The sequence below is a fragment of the Macaca nemestrina genome, chromosome 17, assembly GCF_043159975.1.
Source record: "Macaca nemestrina isolate mMacNem1 chromosome 17, mMacNem.hap1, whole genome shotgun sequence".
Classification (NCBI taxonomy): domain Eukaryota; kingdom Metazoa; phylum Chordata; class Mammalia; order Primates; family Cercopithecidae; genus Macaca; species Macaca nemestrina.
The window spans coordinates 54,138,005-54,154,251 of record NC_092141.1 but is presented as its reverse complement, the minus strand read 5'-3'; the positions used below and the strand labels follow the sequence as shown (position 1 = coordinate 54,154,251).

General features: G+C 38.1%; 1 protein-coding gene across 12 annotated transcripts in view; it reads left to right on the top strand.

The window, feature by feature from the left end:
* The window catches only part of LOC105476766 (syntaxin binding protein 4), a 197,755-nt gene that overhangs the window by 45,473 nt on the left and 136,035 nt on the right, over window positions 1–16,247 (top strand). The gene's annotated exons all lie outside the window — the stretch shown is intronic.

Here is a 16,247-nt window from a genome sequence, read left to right as displayed (position 1 = left end):
TTTCTTTTGAATCTTTGTTGGGCCTTGGGTCTAAGGGGGTACTGCCTTTGGGGTATAGGAGGCGGAATCCTTTAGTTTAATTTGAACAGGATGGGCATTCTTTGCTTGTCCATATTGTCCTTCTGTTGCCCAGACTTCAGGATTCATTCCTTCCTCAAGCAGGGGACCACAAACGGGTGTTCCTTTTCCTATGTTCAAGTGGACAGTGGCCCCTGCTTTTGCTAGCATGTCTCTCCCTAACAAGGGAGTGGGGCTTTCAGGCATAATTGGAAAAGCATGTGAAAAGAGTAAAGCTCCCCAGTCACAACTTAGTGGCTGGGAGAAGTATCTAGTGACTGGCTGTCCTAGGACCCCTCGGATAGCGACAGATCTGGAGGACAGTTGTCCAGGACAGGAGAGTAAGACTGAGAAGGCCGCACCAGTGTCCAGGAAGCAGTTAACCTCCTGGCCCTCAATAGTCAAGCATACCCGGGGCTCTGTGAGGGTGATGGCATGGGCTGGCACTTGCCCCAGGCACCTTCAGTCCTGCTGCTGGATTATCTAGTTAGTGGCTTCTGACTCAGAGGACCTTTGTCCCCTGAGACAATTGGCCTTCCAGTGATTCCCTTGACATAAGGACCATGGACAGGGGGGCAGCTTATTTCTACTTGTACAATCTTTTTTAAAGTGTCCTTGTAGACCGCACTGGAAGCAAGCCCTATTAGGCATTCAATTTGCCCAGGTTTTCCCTTTTCCAGAGCCTCCAAAGTCTGCTTGCCTGAGGGCCATGACTGAAGTGGTGGCCTTTTTTTTTTTTTTTTTATCTAGTTTGTCCCGTTTCGCCTGCTCCTCCTGATCTTTAATGTAAAAAACCGAAGTTGCCAAGTTCAATAGGGTTTCTAAGTTTTGCTCCGGGCCTAAGGCGGACTTTTGAAGTTTTTTCTAATGTCTGCAGCTGACTGAGTGATAAACTTATCCTGTAAGATTAGTTGGCCTTCAGTAGAGTCAGGTGACAGGGAGGTATGCTTCCTCAATGCCTCCCTTAGTCTCTCCAGAAAGGTGGTAGGATTTTCTTCCTTTCCCTGTGTTATAGTGGACATCACTGAATAATTCATAGGCTTCTTCCTAGTTATCCTTAGTCCTTCTAGCACGCAAGTTAGCAAATATCTGCGGCACCAATCTCCATGTTCTGATTCTGTGTCGCAATGAGGGTCTACGCTGGGAACTGCCTGCTGGCCTGTGGGGAATCGTTCTCTTTCCTCTGTTGTCATCCTATCATTGACCTGACTGAGATACCAGAGACCGCCAAACTCTTGGGCTGCAGTTATGGCGGCACTTCTCTCATTTGGGGTTAATGTCTGATTTGGCAGTAACATTATATGTCTCCATGTTAGATCAAAGGATTGCCCTAACCCTTGTAAAACATCAATATAGCCATCAGGGTTATCTGAGAATTTACCTAGGTCTATTTTAATTTGCTTCAAGTCTGAGAGAGAAAAAGGTACATGCACTCTGGCTGGGCCAAATTCTCCTCCTCCCACTGCTTGGAGGGGGCATAATCAGGGAATACTGGCACTCTTGGGTTCATTGTTTACCCCTTTGTCTATCTCCTTTTGGACTGTTTGGGTTGAAGGGGGTTCCTTATTAGTTGAGGAAGGAGTTGGGGGGACGCTGGGGTAGGGAGGTAGACTCTGAGGGCTTCCTGTAGGGCATAAATCACACTTTTTACATAATTGCGAGTTGTCTTTTAATGAAAAGAAAGTTTGTACATATGGCACTTGACTCCATTTGCCTTCTTTTCTACAAAAGAGGTCTAGCTGTAAGATGGTGTTATAATTTATACTTCTCTCAGGCAGCCAGGTTTCTCCTCCTTGAAGAAGATATCGTGGCCAGGCTGTACTGCAGAAGAATGTAAGTCGTTTCTTTCTTAGTGTCTCAGGGTCAAATTGGTCCCAGTTCTTCAGAATACATCTTAGGGGCATTTTTGCCTTGAGGGGAACATTTCCTATCTGAAAAAAGAACATAGGGATGCCAGCACCCCTAGTCATTTTCCGATGAGCATTAGTCCTAGAGCGTCCTCTATGATCCTAATGCTTATTCCTTTCCAGGGTGCATCACCACCCATGGGCCTCTGCTTATCGGATTAGTTACACCCACCGATGTAGCAGTCCTGCACCTGTTTTCCCGCCTTCCTTGACCACAAAGAAAGGGGTCTGGGCTGCTGGATTCTAGTCCTTTACCAGCATGCCCAACATTGCCTTTGTGCTCGAGGGCGAGTCCTAGAGCTGGACTGGGTTCCTGAGTATTTCATAACAACCCAGCTGCGCCATCAAGATGCATTACCATAAACAATTCTTATGCAAATTCGTTTCAGAGAGGGTGTAGGTAACCTTTGGAGTCAGGATTGAGATAGTCTTTTTGATTCTATAAGTACTTTAAGGCTTGGCTGAGTGCAAACAGCTTGTAAGTTTGAGGAGACCAATTATTAGGCTATTTTTCTAACTCTGCTTCCACAAGAGTCTCCCTATCAATTACTGAATGCTCATTGTGGTTTTTTCCTCAATCACCTCGGAGGAACCATCTGTCATCCTGAAGGGAGTTCCTCCTAAGTCTGGTTGGACCTTCGTATGGTAATTAAGATTTAAATCCCCTGTGAGGAAATCTGCTGGGTTAAGGGAATTATCAGTGGTTAGTGTTAAATTACGTTTTTCTAACAGAATAGCCCTATACTTTAAGATTTTTGAGTTAGTAAGCTACCTTTTTGCTTTTTGGACTTAGAATAATTCTGAACTGGTGAGGTGTGCTCACAATGAGGTTTCCTCTAAAAGTTACTTTTCTACTTTCTTCTGTTAGCAAAGCAGTTGCCACTACAGATTGAATGCATTTGGGCCATCTCCGGGTTACTGGGTTAAGGATTTTTGTTAGGAAGGCTACGGTTTGTCAGTGGTCTCAGTGTTTTCAGCCTACGCCCTTGTTTATACTGACAACAAGGTAGTATTGGAGTGTTACAGGGTCAGGGAGAAGACCTTCAATTATCAATTATAGGTTTTAAATTTACCCTGGCTTTTAAAGGAATACGGCACACTGTTTTGTTTTTTGTTTGTTTGTTTTTTACTATTCCTGTCTTTTTCTTTCTCTCTCTGACTCCCTTTTTCTCCTCTCTGCCTGTTTCTCCTCTGCTTCTTTCGCCGCTCTACCTGTCTCGCTCTCTGCCTCTGTCTCTCGCCTCTCTGTCTCTCTGTCTGTCTGTCTCTCTGTCTCTTTTCTCTTAACCATTTACAAACTTGGGGCTCTGGCAAGGGTGGTGGGGAACAGGTCCCACATAACTGCCCATGTGAAGAGCTGTATGCCTAAATTGGGAGGGACACCAGGGACAAGACTAGCTGCCTAAGGATGCTCACATGTAGAACTTCCTTAGCTCGCTTTGGAGACACAACTTGCTAGAGGAAATGAAAGTCTGAAGCATCAGTACCTAGGAGGCAGGGATCAGAGGAAGTAGATTCAGAGGTAAGGAGAATTTTGGGGCTACACTTTCAAGAAAGTCATGGTCGGGACCCAGAAGGTATGGGTCACAAAGAAAGGTAGGGGCACACGCATGGGTGACTGTTGAGTAGAGACTTCTGGCTGCACAGTGATCTCAACCAGCTAACGCCGGGAGTTTGGGACGACAGCTTTCTGCCTCTAGTCAGCCCTCGGCTTCCCCAAGGAAATTGAAAGCGGAAGCTGGTTCTAGGCAGACGAATGCTCCCAACACAGAAGGGTTGGGGGTTGTTAGAAAGCCCTTCCCCAGACAGTCTCACACCTGAGTCTTAAGTCCAGTGGCCGTGCTAATCGTTTTTAACCAGCCGACAGGTGCCCGGTATTTTCCTCCAATTCTAAGGAATGATAGGACAGAATAGCAAGTGAAAGTGGTCCAATATTACTCACCGCTTTGGAAGTCCCTTCATGGTCTCCAAAATGTTACCAGGTCCTTGCTCCCAGAGCTCCCAAGATGGTGGCAGGCTGCTTCCAAGATGGTGGCAAGCCTCGTGTTCTCTGACCTGGGGTTCTTGGCCTCATGGATTCCAAGGAATGGAATCTTGGGCCATGCAGTGAGTGTTTTAGCTCTATTAGAAGCCGTGGGTCACGGAAGAGAACCGTGGATCCCAGTGACCAGTGTTCAACTCGATTAGGACAAACCCGGGCTCTTAGCCATGCAGGAACAATGGCAAACCTTTAGCCCGATCAGGAGCGGCAGTGGGCACCTTGCTGGATCAGGAGCACAGCGGACACCCTGCCAGATCGGGAGGGATGGAAGTCAGTGGTGTGTCTGCAATGGCAGCAAGCAGCAGTGGTGGATGGCGAGCAAAAGCTCAGCTTGAGCCGTAACAAACATGGACCAAAGGAGTGCAGTTGTAAGATTTAATAAAGTGAAAACAGAGCTCCCATACAAAGGGAGGGGACCCAAAGAGGGTAACCCGAGTTTATTTTCAGTTTATGTGAGGTGTTGTTAAAATTTTTGCTCTGTGTTTTCAGCTCCTACAAAAATGTTTAGCTCATTGTATATGCTGAAAAAATAATTCTTGGATTACTTAATTGTTTTCTAAAGTAGTTTTCTCAATTATCATTCCTACTAGTCTTATGTAAGAGTTCTCATTGCTTCATATACTTTAAATTTATTCTAATTATAAAATAGTTTGATGTATTCCTACCATCTTATTTTTTAAATTTCTTTTTGTTCTCTTTTTTATCACTTCTTTTATTCCCCTTTTTGTTGTATTCTTTTGGTTTGATTATATTTGATTATTTGATTAATTGCTTTTGCATTTTACTTTTTACCTCCAACTTGTTTGAAAATTATGTCTTCTCTTGCTATTCTTTTAGTGATTTCCTTAAGATTTTAACATGCACATTTAACTTAAAAGTCTAAAGTTAATCAGAATTCCTTTGTACATACAAAGCCCTACAATACATTAATTCTGATCACCCTCTTCTCAATTTATGTATCTATAATTGTCCAATATTTTGGTTTTGGCCTATCTCTGTGTAGTCTTACAAATTATGAATTATTAATATCTTTGTTTAGTTTTATAAATTAGGAATTATTATAATCTTGTAGTCAATGATAGTTTAGATTTGCACATTTACCATATTCTTTATTCATTGGTCTATTTTGCATTTCTGACATTTTGGGGGGTCATTTTCCCTTTTCTCTAACCCCTTTAAATGTTCTTTTCGTATAGGTTGAGAGAAAACTCTCATTTTTTAATTTTTCTGAAAATATTTTGCCCTCATTTTTTAAAAAGAATTTTATTAGGTATATAATTCTAGGGTCACAGTTATTGTCTCTAAGATTTTTGAAGCTCTTTTTTTTATTTTTTCTGGTTTCTGTTGTTGCTATTTTGAGAACTGAACTGTCGCTCTGTCTTTATTTTGTAATGATCTGTCTTTTCACTATTTCTGCTTTTGAAAATATTACCTGTTATTGATGTTCTGTATTTTCACCTTGGTGTATCCAGGTGTTGATTTCTCTTATGTTAGCCTATTTAGGATTTTTCAGGCTTCATAAATCTGCAGATTTATATCTTTTTTAGGTTCTACAAAATTCTCAGCTAGCATCACTTTGAATATTGCCTCTCTTTAATTCTCTTTATTATCTGTTACCAGTTCAATTACATATTTATAGACAGACTCGCTCATCTTCCATGTCTTTCAAGCTTCTCCTTCATATTTTGCATCTTCTTATCTATCTATGCTGCATTTTCAACTCTTTCTCCTATACATTGTTTCTCTGCTTCACTCTCTTCAACCGTCTGCTATTTCACATATTCATTGAGTTTCTAATTTGTTATTGTCTACCTAGTATTGTTATAATATATTGTCCCTCTTATTCTTGATTCACCTTTTTAACTTAAATATGTTAAACATATTCTATGTCTAACTATACAGTAGCTGCAGTCTTTGGTTGTCACATCTGTTGTTTGTTTGTATGTATGTTTACTTTTGCTTATGATGTCATATTCCCTCATATGTTGTGATTTTTTTTTTAATTGTACTTTCGGCCTGGCGCCATGGCTCATGCCTGTAAGTAATCTCAGCACTTTGGGAGGCCGAGGCAGGTGGATCACCTGAGGACAGGAGTTCGAGACTAGGCTGGCCAACATGGTGAAGCACCGTCTCTACTAAAAATACAAAAATTACACAGGCATGGTGGCATTGGCCTGTAATCCCAGCTACTTGGAAGGCTGAGGCAGGAGAATCTCTTGAACCCAGGAGGCAGGGGTTGCAGTGAGCCGAGATCATGCCATTGCACTCCAGTTTGGGCGACAAGAGTGAAACTCCATCTCAAGAAATAAAAATTTAAAAAATTTAAAAATAAAATTATACTTTAATGAAAAAATGGAATTTTATCTTTGTGAATTTTGAAGCTACTATATGAAACCTTTGGAAAAGATTTACATATGTATGTTTCTTAGACATCAGGAACTACTGGAACTAAATTCCCAGATTGTGATTTTTCAGGCTATAAAACTATTGTACCTATTGTTATAGTTATACACTCTCAGGAAAAATATTTTTTCTTCCACCCAGACCTAAGGAAGACATATTCTGTAACGTCTGTAGGACTTTGTTCTTAGTTTACCATTTTACTGAAAGTGTTCACTATGAGGTTCCAGCATTGTTTGGGTGATTTAATCCTGCCTCCCTGTATTAGGCCTTAGATGCTTTCCTCCTGCTTGCAGGTTTTAGGCCATCAAGAATTAGGAGATTCTTGGGGTGGGCATGGTAGCACATGCCTGTAAATTCAGTGCTTTGGGAGGCCAAGGCAAGAGGATCGCTTGAAGCCAGGAGTTTGAGACCAGCCTGGGCAGCAAAATGAGATTCCATGTCTCAAAAAATTTGTTAAAAATTAACCAGCCGTGGTGGTGCACACCTGTAGTCCCAGCTACTTGGAGACTGAGGGAGGAAGGTCCTTTGAGCCTAGGAGATCCAAGCTGCAGTGAGCCATGATCATGCCACTTCACTCCAGTAAGAGACCCTGTCTCTGAAAATAATCATAATCATAATTTTTTATAAAAAAGTATTAGCATCCATTGTCTTTATGCTCACTTACCTCTGTGTGTTCTTGTGTCTTCATAAATTTTGGTATCACTCTCTCTCCTAAGCCAATCCAAGCATTTAAGGTGTTTGTGGATGTTATTGTTTATTATTATCTAGTAATTTTTAAAAACTTTTCTGGCAGGATTCCCCCAGGATCTTTTCTGTATTATCAGAAATACATTGTAACTCTCACATAAATTATAAAATATTACTATTTTTTTAAGAAAAAAATGAGGATTTCTTAAAAATGTATCAAACAAAAATGACTCAAGAATAGTTTCACAATATGTATCAAAATTTGAATTTTGCCTATGCTTTTCAGGCAGTAATTCCTCATTTAAGAAATTTTCCCAAGTAAATAATAGACAGGGGCACAAAGATGTATGTGGAAGGCCGTTCACAGTGGCACTGTTTATATTAGTGAAAAATTCATGGCAATCAATAGGAGCTTGATCTAATAACACATGGTATATTGAAGAGTTATGTTCATTGACATGGAATGCCTTTTTTTCAGTTCTGGAGTGCCTTTTTAAAATAGATTTGTTCATCAATAAAATTCTGAAAGCTTTATATATCAAAATATCAATAGTGGTTATTGCTTGCTAGTGAACTTTTAGATGTAGTTCACTTCTTTCTAGATTGTTTGAATTTCTCTAATCATGAAAACATAAAATATGCAGTATCAAGGCATATATACATTGTTATTTTTTTGATTCTATCCTATTGTTTTCCTTCATTCTCATGGCAAGTCAGAAGAGGTTGTAGGTGAATCCAGTTCAGCCATCTTAGATTATCAAAGATTACAAGGTTATTTTTACTCAACAAATGTTTATTGTTTACTTCCTCTGGTTGAGGCATTATAGTGTTTTGGCACTGTAAAATTGGTGGTAAACAAGACAAAAAGTTATTTCCTGGTCTTTATAATTCATTGTGGTGGAGGAGGTAGAAAATTCAAAAAGCCAGTGAATAACAAGAGTACATATCAAATAATAAGAGTGACAGAGTGACTGGTAGATTATTTCAGATTGGTAGTCACAGAAGAGATCTCTGAGAAGGTGAAATTTAAACTGAGACGTGAAGTGTGAGAATTATGGTGCTAGGGAAAAACATCTGAGATATAAGAGAACAGTTAATGAAAAAGTGCTAAGACAGAATGGAGCCTGGACTTTTTTTAAGAAAAACAGAAATGTGTTCCTGGCATAGTGTGATCAAGGGAAAGAGTGGTACTAACGACCTAAGTCAGGGAGATAATCAGATCATTTCTTTGTAGGCCTAGGTGAGGTCTTTGGATTTTAATCTGAGTTCAGTAAAAAGCCATTGAGGCATTTTTATTTTATCTATTTTTTTTTTTTTTTTGAGACGGAGTATTGCTCTATCACCCAGGCTGGAGTGCAGTGGCCGCATCTCAGCTCACTGCAAGCTCCGCCTCCCGGGTTCACACCATTCTCCTGCATTGAGGCATTTTTAATAGGAAAGTGACCGCTGTGTGTGTATATGTGTTTGTGTGTGTATAATTTTTAACTCTTCATTATGGAAGATTTCAAATATATATCTGGAAAATGATTTTTGCCTAGTAACAACTAAATGCCATAACTTACAGCCATAAATGCTTAACTTGGAGTTTATGAACCCCAGAAATTCTAGATTAAAATTTGCATATATGGCTATTATTCTGGGAGCGGATCCATAGTTCTTAAGGGACTTTCAAAAGTGTCTGTGTAATCCTTGAACAGTTAGGAATAGAACTTCTAATTCTGGCAACATTGTATAATCCAAGAAATCCAGAACCCATTCCTGCCATGAATATAGGATTGAGTCTCCCTTATCCAAAATGTTGGGAGCCAGAAGTGTTTGAAATTTTTGATATTTTCAGATTTTGGAATATTTGCATGTATACCTAATGAGATATCGTGGGAATGGGACCTAAGTCTCAACAGGAAAATTTATATATATGCCTGAGAAACATAGCCTGAAGGTAATTTTATACAATGTTTTAAAATAGTTTTATCCATAAAACAAAGTTTGCATATACTGAACCATCAGAAAGCAAAGGTGTGGACTCAGCCACCCGTGTGGACAATTTGTGGTATTATGTTGGCACTCAAAAAGTTCTAGATTTGGGAGCATTTTTGATTTTGGATTTTTGGATTAGAGATGCTAAACTTGTATATAGAGACAATGAATAAAATAAAGAAGTTTTTAAAATTTATAGTCAAGCTAGGAAGGAAGAAAAAAAAGAAAAATGGAAGAGAGAAGAGGAGGGAGGGAAATCTCACAACAGAAGCGTGTGAGCACTTGTGAGTGATACTGACATCATATGGCTCAAGGAAGGACTCAGATATTGGTGCTCAGTTTTAGCATAGCCTCAGGCCATTTTCAGATGGAATTCTAGAACTGGTATCTTTATTTAGAGAAACACAAGATTCTGCAAGGGCTGGTTGCCCTTTTCCAAAAAAAAAAAAAAAGAATTAGAGAAATGTTCCAACTAGCCCAAGGAAAATACAGATAACCCCAAAGAAAGATGATTGGTACAAATGAATGGACTATTTACAAAAGTAAAAAAACTGATGGCAGTTAAATATATGAAAAGATGCCCTCTGGAAAAATGAAAATAAAGCAGCAGTGAGGTACAATTGCCTACTCATGAAGTGGACAAACATACATAGAGTAATTGTTCACAAAGATACAGAGAAAGAGCTGGGAACTCTCATGTGATACTCATGGGATTGTAACTTTAGAGAGCAATTTGGCGAAACTGAACCTGCTTACATCGTTTAACCTCACAATTCTGCTTCTAGACATATACACTAGAGCAATTCTAGTGCCACCATATAAGGAGATATGTACAGTGCAGTAGTAGTTAGAGCTTTTCAGCTATATCAGGTTCTCATCCTTGTCAGCCAGTGATAGAATTGTACTTTCCCATCTTCTTTAATAAAGAGCCAATGTGCAGTTCATCATATTTCTTTCATCTCTGCTTTAGCAGGCAGCAAAACTTCTGACGGTGGAAGCTCTGACAGTTAGGGTCCCTAAGTGAAAAATACAGAGGAAGAGAAACCAGCTGACTCAAACTGGATATGTAACATTAGCAAGGAGAAAACGAACCTTTGTCTTTTCTAGGTTACTAAGATTCTGGGGTTAGAGAAACGATGGTGTAACTAGACCATCCTGACCAACAGACACAAGAATATATCAGCATTATTTAAAAGAATAAATGATAGGAGACAGTCTAAATATTCATCAATAAAAGAATGGATAAATTCATGGTAGCATGATTATTATCATTATATGAGGAATACTATATAGTAAGGAAAATGAAGGAACAAGAGCCTCCTACATCAGCCCAAATTTCACAATGTCATGTTTTAGTAAGTTATAGATGGCCGGGCACGGTGGCTCACGCCTGTAATCCCAGCACTTTGGGAGGCTGAGGCAGGTGGATCACAAGGTCAGGACATCAAAACCATCCTGGCTAACACAGTGAAACCCCGTCTCTACTAAAAAAAAAAATACAAAAAATTAGCTGGGCATGGTGGCAGGCACCTGTAGTCCCAGCTACTTAGGAGGCTGAGGCAGGAGAATGGCGTCAACCCAGGAGGCAGAGCTTGCAGTAAGCTGAGATCCCATCACTATACTCCAGCCTGGGCAACAGAGCGAGACTCTGTCTCATAAAAAAAAAGAAAAAAAAATTAATTTAATTAAAAAAGAAAGTTATAGATATTACTGTTGCCCTTGTGAAATAAAACAAAGTAGGAGAATACTGTGAATAATTATATGCCATCAAATTAGGTAACCTAGATGAAGTGGACAAATTCCTAGAAAGACACAAGCTACCAAGACTAACTCAAGAAGACATAGAAAAACTAAGCAGACTATAACAAGTAAAAAGATTGAATTAGTAATCAAAAAACTTTGTACAAATAGTACCAACCCATCTCTTGATTTCAGGAATGCAAAGTTGGTTTAATATAGGAAAATCAATATGTTAATAGAATAAAGGACAAAACTACATGATAGTCTTTTTATTATTATTAAAAGCAGATACTTGATTTTTTTATTCTTTTACGTGATAGTCTCAATAGACACAAGAAAAATATCTGACAAAACCTAACACCTTTGCATGATAAAAAATACCCAATAAACTAACAATAGAAAGGAATCTCCTAAACTTCAAAAAGGACATTTATGTAAGCCTACTGCTAACATCGTACTTAATGGTAGAAAACTGGATGGTTCCTTCCTAACATCAGGGATAAGACAAGGATGTCTGCTTTGCCACTTCTACTTTATACTGTGCTGGAGGTTCTAGCCAGGATAATTAGACAAGAAAAAGAAATAAAAGGCATCCAGATTGCAGGAAGAATTAAAACTATCTCTATTCCCACATGATGTGATCTTGTATATAAGAAATCCTAAGGAATCCACCACAATATTATTAGACCTAAAAATGAGTTCAGCAAGTTTACAGTATACAAGATCATATATAAGAAGCAATTGTATTTCTATACACTAATAATGAACAGTGGACAATCTTTTACAATAGCATCTAAAAGAATAAAATATTTAGGAATAAATTTAACAAAAGAAGTGTAAGACTTATATAATTAAAACTACAAACCATCATTGAAAGAAATTAAAGAAGATCTAAATAAATGGAAAGACATGTTGTGCTCATGAATCTATGAGCTTAATTGTTAAGATTGCAATACTCCCCACGTTGATATACAGATTTAATGCAATCTTTATCAAAATATCAGCTGGCTATTTTTCAGAAATGGATAAGGTGACCCTATCCATTTGTAGGAAATGCAAAAAAAGACGGATCCATTTGTATGGAAATGCAAAAGACCCAAAGTAGCTGAAACAGTCATGAAAAAGAAGCTTTTTGTTTTTGTTTTTTTCCCAAGATGGTAGATTAGAGTGGTATTAGCATGTCTGTCCTCCTTGGAAAGACAAAATAGTGTATCGATATTCACACTGTGAACCTTTTCCCAAGAAGCAATGTAGGAGCTTAAAGGAAAATGGAATAAAACCCCAAAACCCTTTGAAAGAAGCAGGAGGCTGCAGCCTACACCATGAGCCAGCCAAAAAACTAAGTCCCAAGAGTGTAAGATGGGTAGAGATATACACCCCCACTGGGGAACCTGGCAGTGTAGCTCACAGGAGAAGGCATTAACCCTACCCAGCACTGGAACTAATATAGGGGGCAGTGGGAAGAGCATAGCGTGCATTTGCAGCCTCCAACATGGACCGAAGGAAGCCGTTCCTGATTCTACATTACAGGGGACTTTGTGGAAGTCAGCCAACTAAGTCAGGCAGCAGTTGCAAGTTGAGAGAAACTCCCAACTGAAATTCATGATTTAATCTCAAATGGGGATGAAGTGCCTTGTCCAGAACCAGGGGGCAAGTGGGAAGTATGCTGCGGCCTCAGGCAGAGGAGCTTGGGCACCCTGGCTTTGCAGGTAGACTGGAAAGGGTGTGGCCTGAAAGCCTAGGGTTCCTGTCTATGTGAAAGGCTTATGACCTGGGGCAGTTGTGAGTTTAGCTAGCTGGAATTTAGCTAGCTGCTTCTAGCCAACACTGCAAGTGAGAGACCTGCGTTGCCAAGTGCATGGGAGCTAGGTGAAGCTTACTGCCATCTGCTACTCCCTACTCCCTGTGTGAACTCTTCTGCACAGCAGAGGCAGCTATGCTCTTAACCTAGAACATTACTGCCGGTGGCCAGAGAACTACTCGCTAAACCCCACAAGGGCCACTGCTTGTCCTTCAGGTGGAGTCAGAACATGGACTTGCCTGACCCAGCTCCCACCTGGCTTTGCCCCTCCACCCACTCTGGTAGCTTAACACAAAGGACAGAAACTTGTGGGAACCCTATGGCCCTTCCTATCACCCAAGAAACCAGAGTACGTCCCCTGGGTATCATAAGGCAAGCATAAAGGAAGTGAAATCATAGACTTTGGAGACTCAGAAGGGGGATGGTGTGTGGGGCAGGGATAAAAAACTACATATTGAGTACAGTGAACACTACTTGGGTAAATAGGTAAACTAAAGTCTCAGACTTCACCATTAATACAATTCATCTATGTAATCAAAAACTACCTATATCGCAAAAGCTATTGAAATTAAAAATTAATAAAGAAAAAAGTTGAACTCACACTTTCTGATTTGAAATATGTAGTAAACCTTACTGTAGAGTGAAAAAAGCAAGCTTTAGAAAACCATCTGCAGCATTTTTATGAAGCTAAAAAACCGGTAAAACAAAATAACATGTTAGGAATACATATGTATGTGAAAAACCATTTTAAAATAAACAGATCAAGAATGATAAAGAAGAAATCAATAGTTCAGAATTCATTAGTATGGTTACCTCTGGTGAAATACCATATCCATATTGTGGTATGAATTCAACAGTGTTCACAGTTTTATGCTGCTTAAGTGGATTCATAGGTGTTTTACTGTCCTACCTTAAAACTCATGTTTTTTTACATATATGCTTTTAGTATATACCAAATATTATATAATAAAAAATTCATGGGAATATTAAATATATGATAAGTCTTACCTCTGGGAATAAGTTCAAAAGGGGTTTTTATAATGTTTTGGTTACATTCAAAAACTGAAGTAAATATAGTTGAGTGCTAAGCTCTAATGAAGCAAGATAGTAGATATCTATTACTTTATTATAGTATTTTCTATAACTGCTGTATTAATATTTTATAATTTTTTTAAAAATTCAGATAATTCCTACAGCTGCTGAAGTCATTGGCATAAAGCAAAAAGCACTAGCACTTTGTAACACTGTGTTCCATAGTGAAAAATTGTGTGCACTCTAAATGATTATCAGAAGAACGCTTTAAAAAAAGTTCATTTCAACAGTGTACAATTATGACAATTTTAAAAAGCATGCAATGTTTGTAAAATGTACAGAATAGAAAGACATGATATATTAATAATTATTAACACCATATATAGTGTGACAATTTTTGCAAAAAATTCACAATTTATATAAATTTATAGGTACTATATTCATAGAAAAAACCCTGAAAAAATAGATACAATTGTTAATACAGCAATTGTCTTTGGAGCAGTGGTTCTCAAGGGCAGAGCTGCAGTGTTTCTTCTTGGGACACTTGGCAATGTCTGGAGACATTTTTGTGTGTCACAGCTGGAAAACAGAGACCAAATTGAAAATCAGTAAAGATACTTCTTAAAACCTCATGTATGAAAATTTAAAACATATTTTAAATAATTTATGAGTCAAAAACATTGCTAATAAACATGTAAATGATGTTTAATTGCATTTGTAACTAGGAGAATTCAAATTAACAAACAACATACTATTTCATATACAACACTGACAAAATAAAAGAGTGGAAGCAGCAGGTGCTGTTAAGAATGTAGAAAAATAGGAATGCTTATTCACTACTGGTGTGCATAAATTGATGAAGCCAATTTGGAGAAGAGTTCCACAATATCTAATAAAATTGACCATATGTCCCCTGTGGCTTAGCACTTCCTTTTCTAGGGATATAATGTAGAGAAATTTTCATACATTTATACAAAGAGGCATGTATAATCTATAATTTTTAAAAAAGCAAATTGGAGTAGTTATAAAAGCCTGTTAATCAGGGAATGGATAATAAATTACAATAAATTTATACAATGGATTACTATTCACAGTTTAAAATAAGTGAACTAGTTTTGCAGACAATATTGAGCAATTATGAAATCACAAAATTGAGATAAAAATAAAAATAATTTGTAGAGTTACTCTTTTAGATTATACTCTTGATGTGAAACCTTAAATGCACAAAATAATAGTAAATATTATTGGGGGATACTTGCTTACATAGTAAACGTCATTAAATTAGGACTAGGAAGAATACTTAGGATAGTACTTCCTGCTGAGGAACAATTATAAAAACTTTTAACCAAATATATAGTTTTATTTATTGAAAATATATACATAAATTTTAAGTACGTATTAACGACTAATTGATGATAGTGAGTATATGGGTGTTCTTTGTATTATTATTTTTTGTGTTTATATTTGAAACATTTTTATAACTGAAGAGAAAAACATACAGAAGGTAAAAATCATTATGCCATGTTATACAATGCAAATACTTGACTGCAAGACAAGCAGATGATGCTACACTAAGCTCAGGAATCATTTTTGAAAGAATCTTTCCTGAGATTATTCCTCCATTCTTCATTGTTCCCAAATTGTGCACTTACAAATTAACCAGTTGCTTTGTATATTAATATACCCTGTACATACTTCTACTAAATTACATGTTTTACTTATTTCTTTACAGTTGTTCTCACCCTAGAGACCATAAACTCTTTGGGGTGAGAGACTATATTTCATTTATCTATCAGCTATGCATAGTTTAGTGGCTAACAAATAGTAGGCACCAAATAAATTATTTGATGAATGAAATACTAAATGATTAACAAGATTCTAAAGGAGGAAGAAATATGTAAGAGATAATTACCAATACTAAACTTTGCCTACATTTTAGTTTTGATGTGATCGACACTATATATGCTCTTGCCATATCCAATAATAGGACATCCAATCAGTCCCTTTGCGTTAGTTAAGATTAGATTTTGCTATGTATAACTGGTGAACTCAAAATAACAGTGGTTTCCTTTAGAAATTTCTTTCACACCAAAAAGAAGCTGAAAGAAGGTAATCCAGGGCTGCTGTGGAGGTTCCAGAGTGTCAGGGACCATGTTCCAATTATCTTTCTGTTCCACCATCTTTACTGAGGTACCACGTGAACCAAAAGAACTGCTCAAATTCCATCAATCCCTCTTTCTTTCCTTCCTTTCATCTTTTTTCTTTCTCTTTCTTTCTCCCTTATTAATCCGAATAGACAAGAAGTGCTTACCCTGACTTTTGAAAGGAGACTTCCTAGTAGTACTCTATGGCACTTCCCGTTGTATCTCATTGGCTAGTACCTAGTTAGTGGCATGGCTGCTTGGAGATGTACAAGGGGCTGGGAAATGTCTTTTAGCTGCATGGCAGTGTTTTCAGCCGAAATTGTGGTTGGTTCGGTTACTAAGGAGCAAGGAGAGAATGGACATTGGAATACAATTAACAGTCTCTGAATTTTTAATCACTAATGGATACCAAAAGGAGAAAGAGCTTTCCCTTAAGGGACGAGCCTGATGAAAGAGAG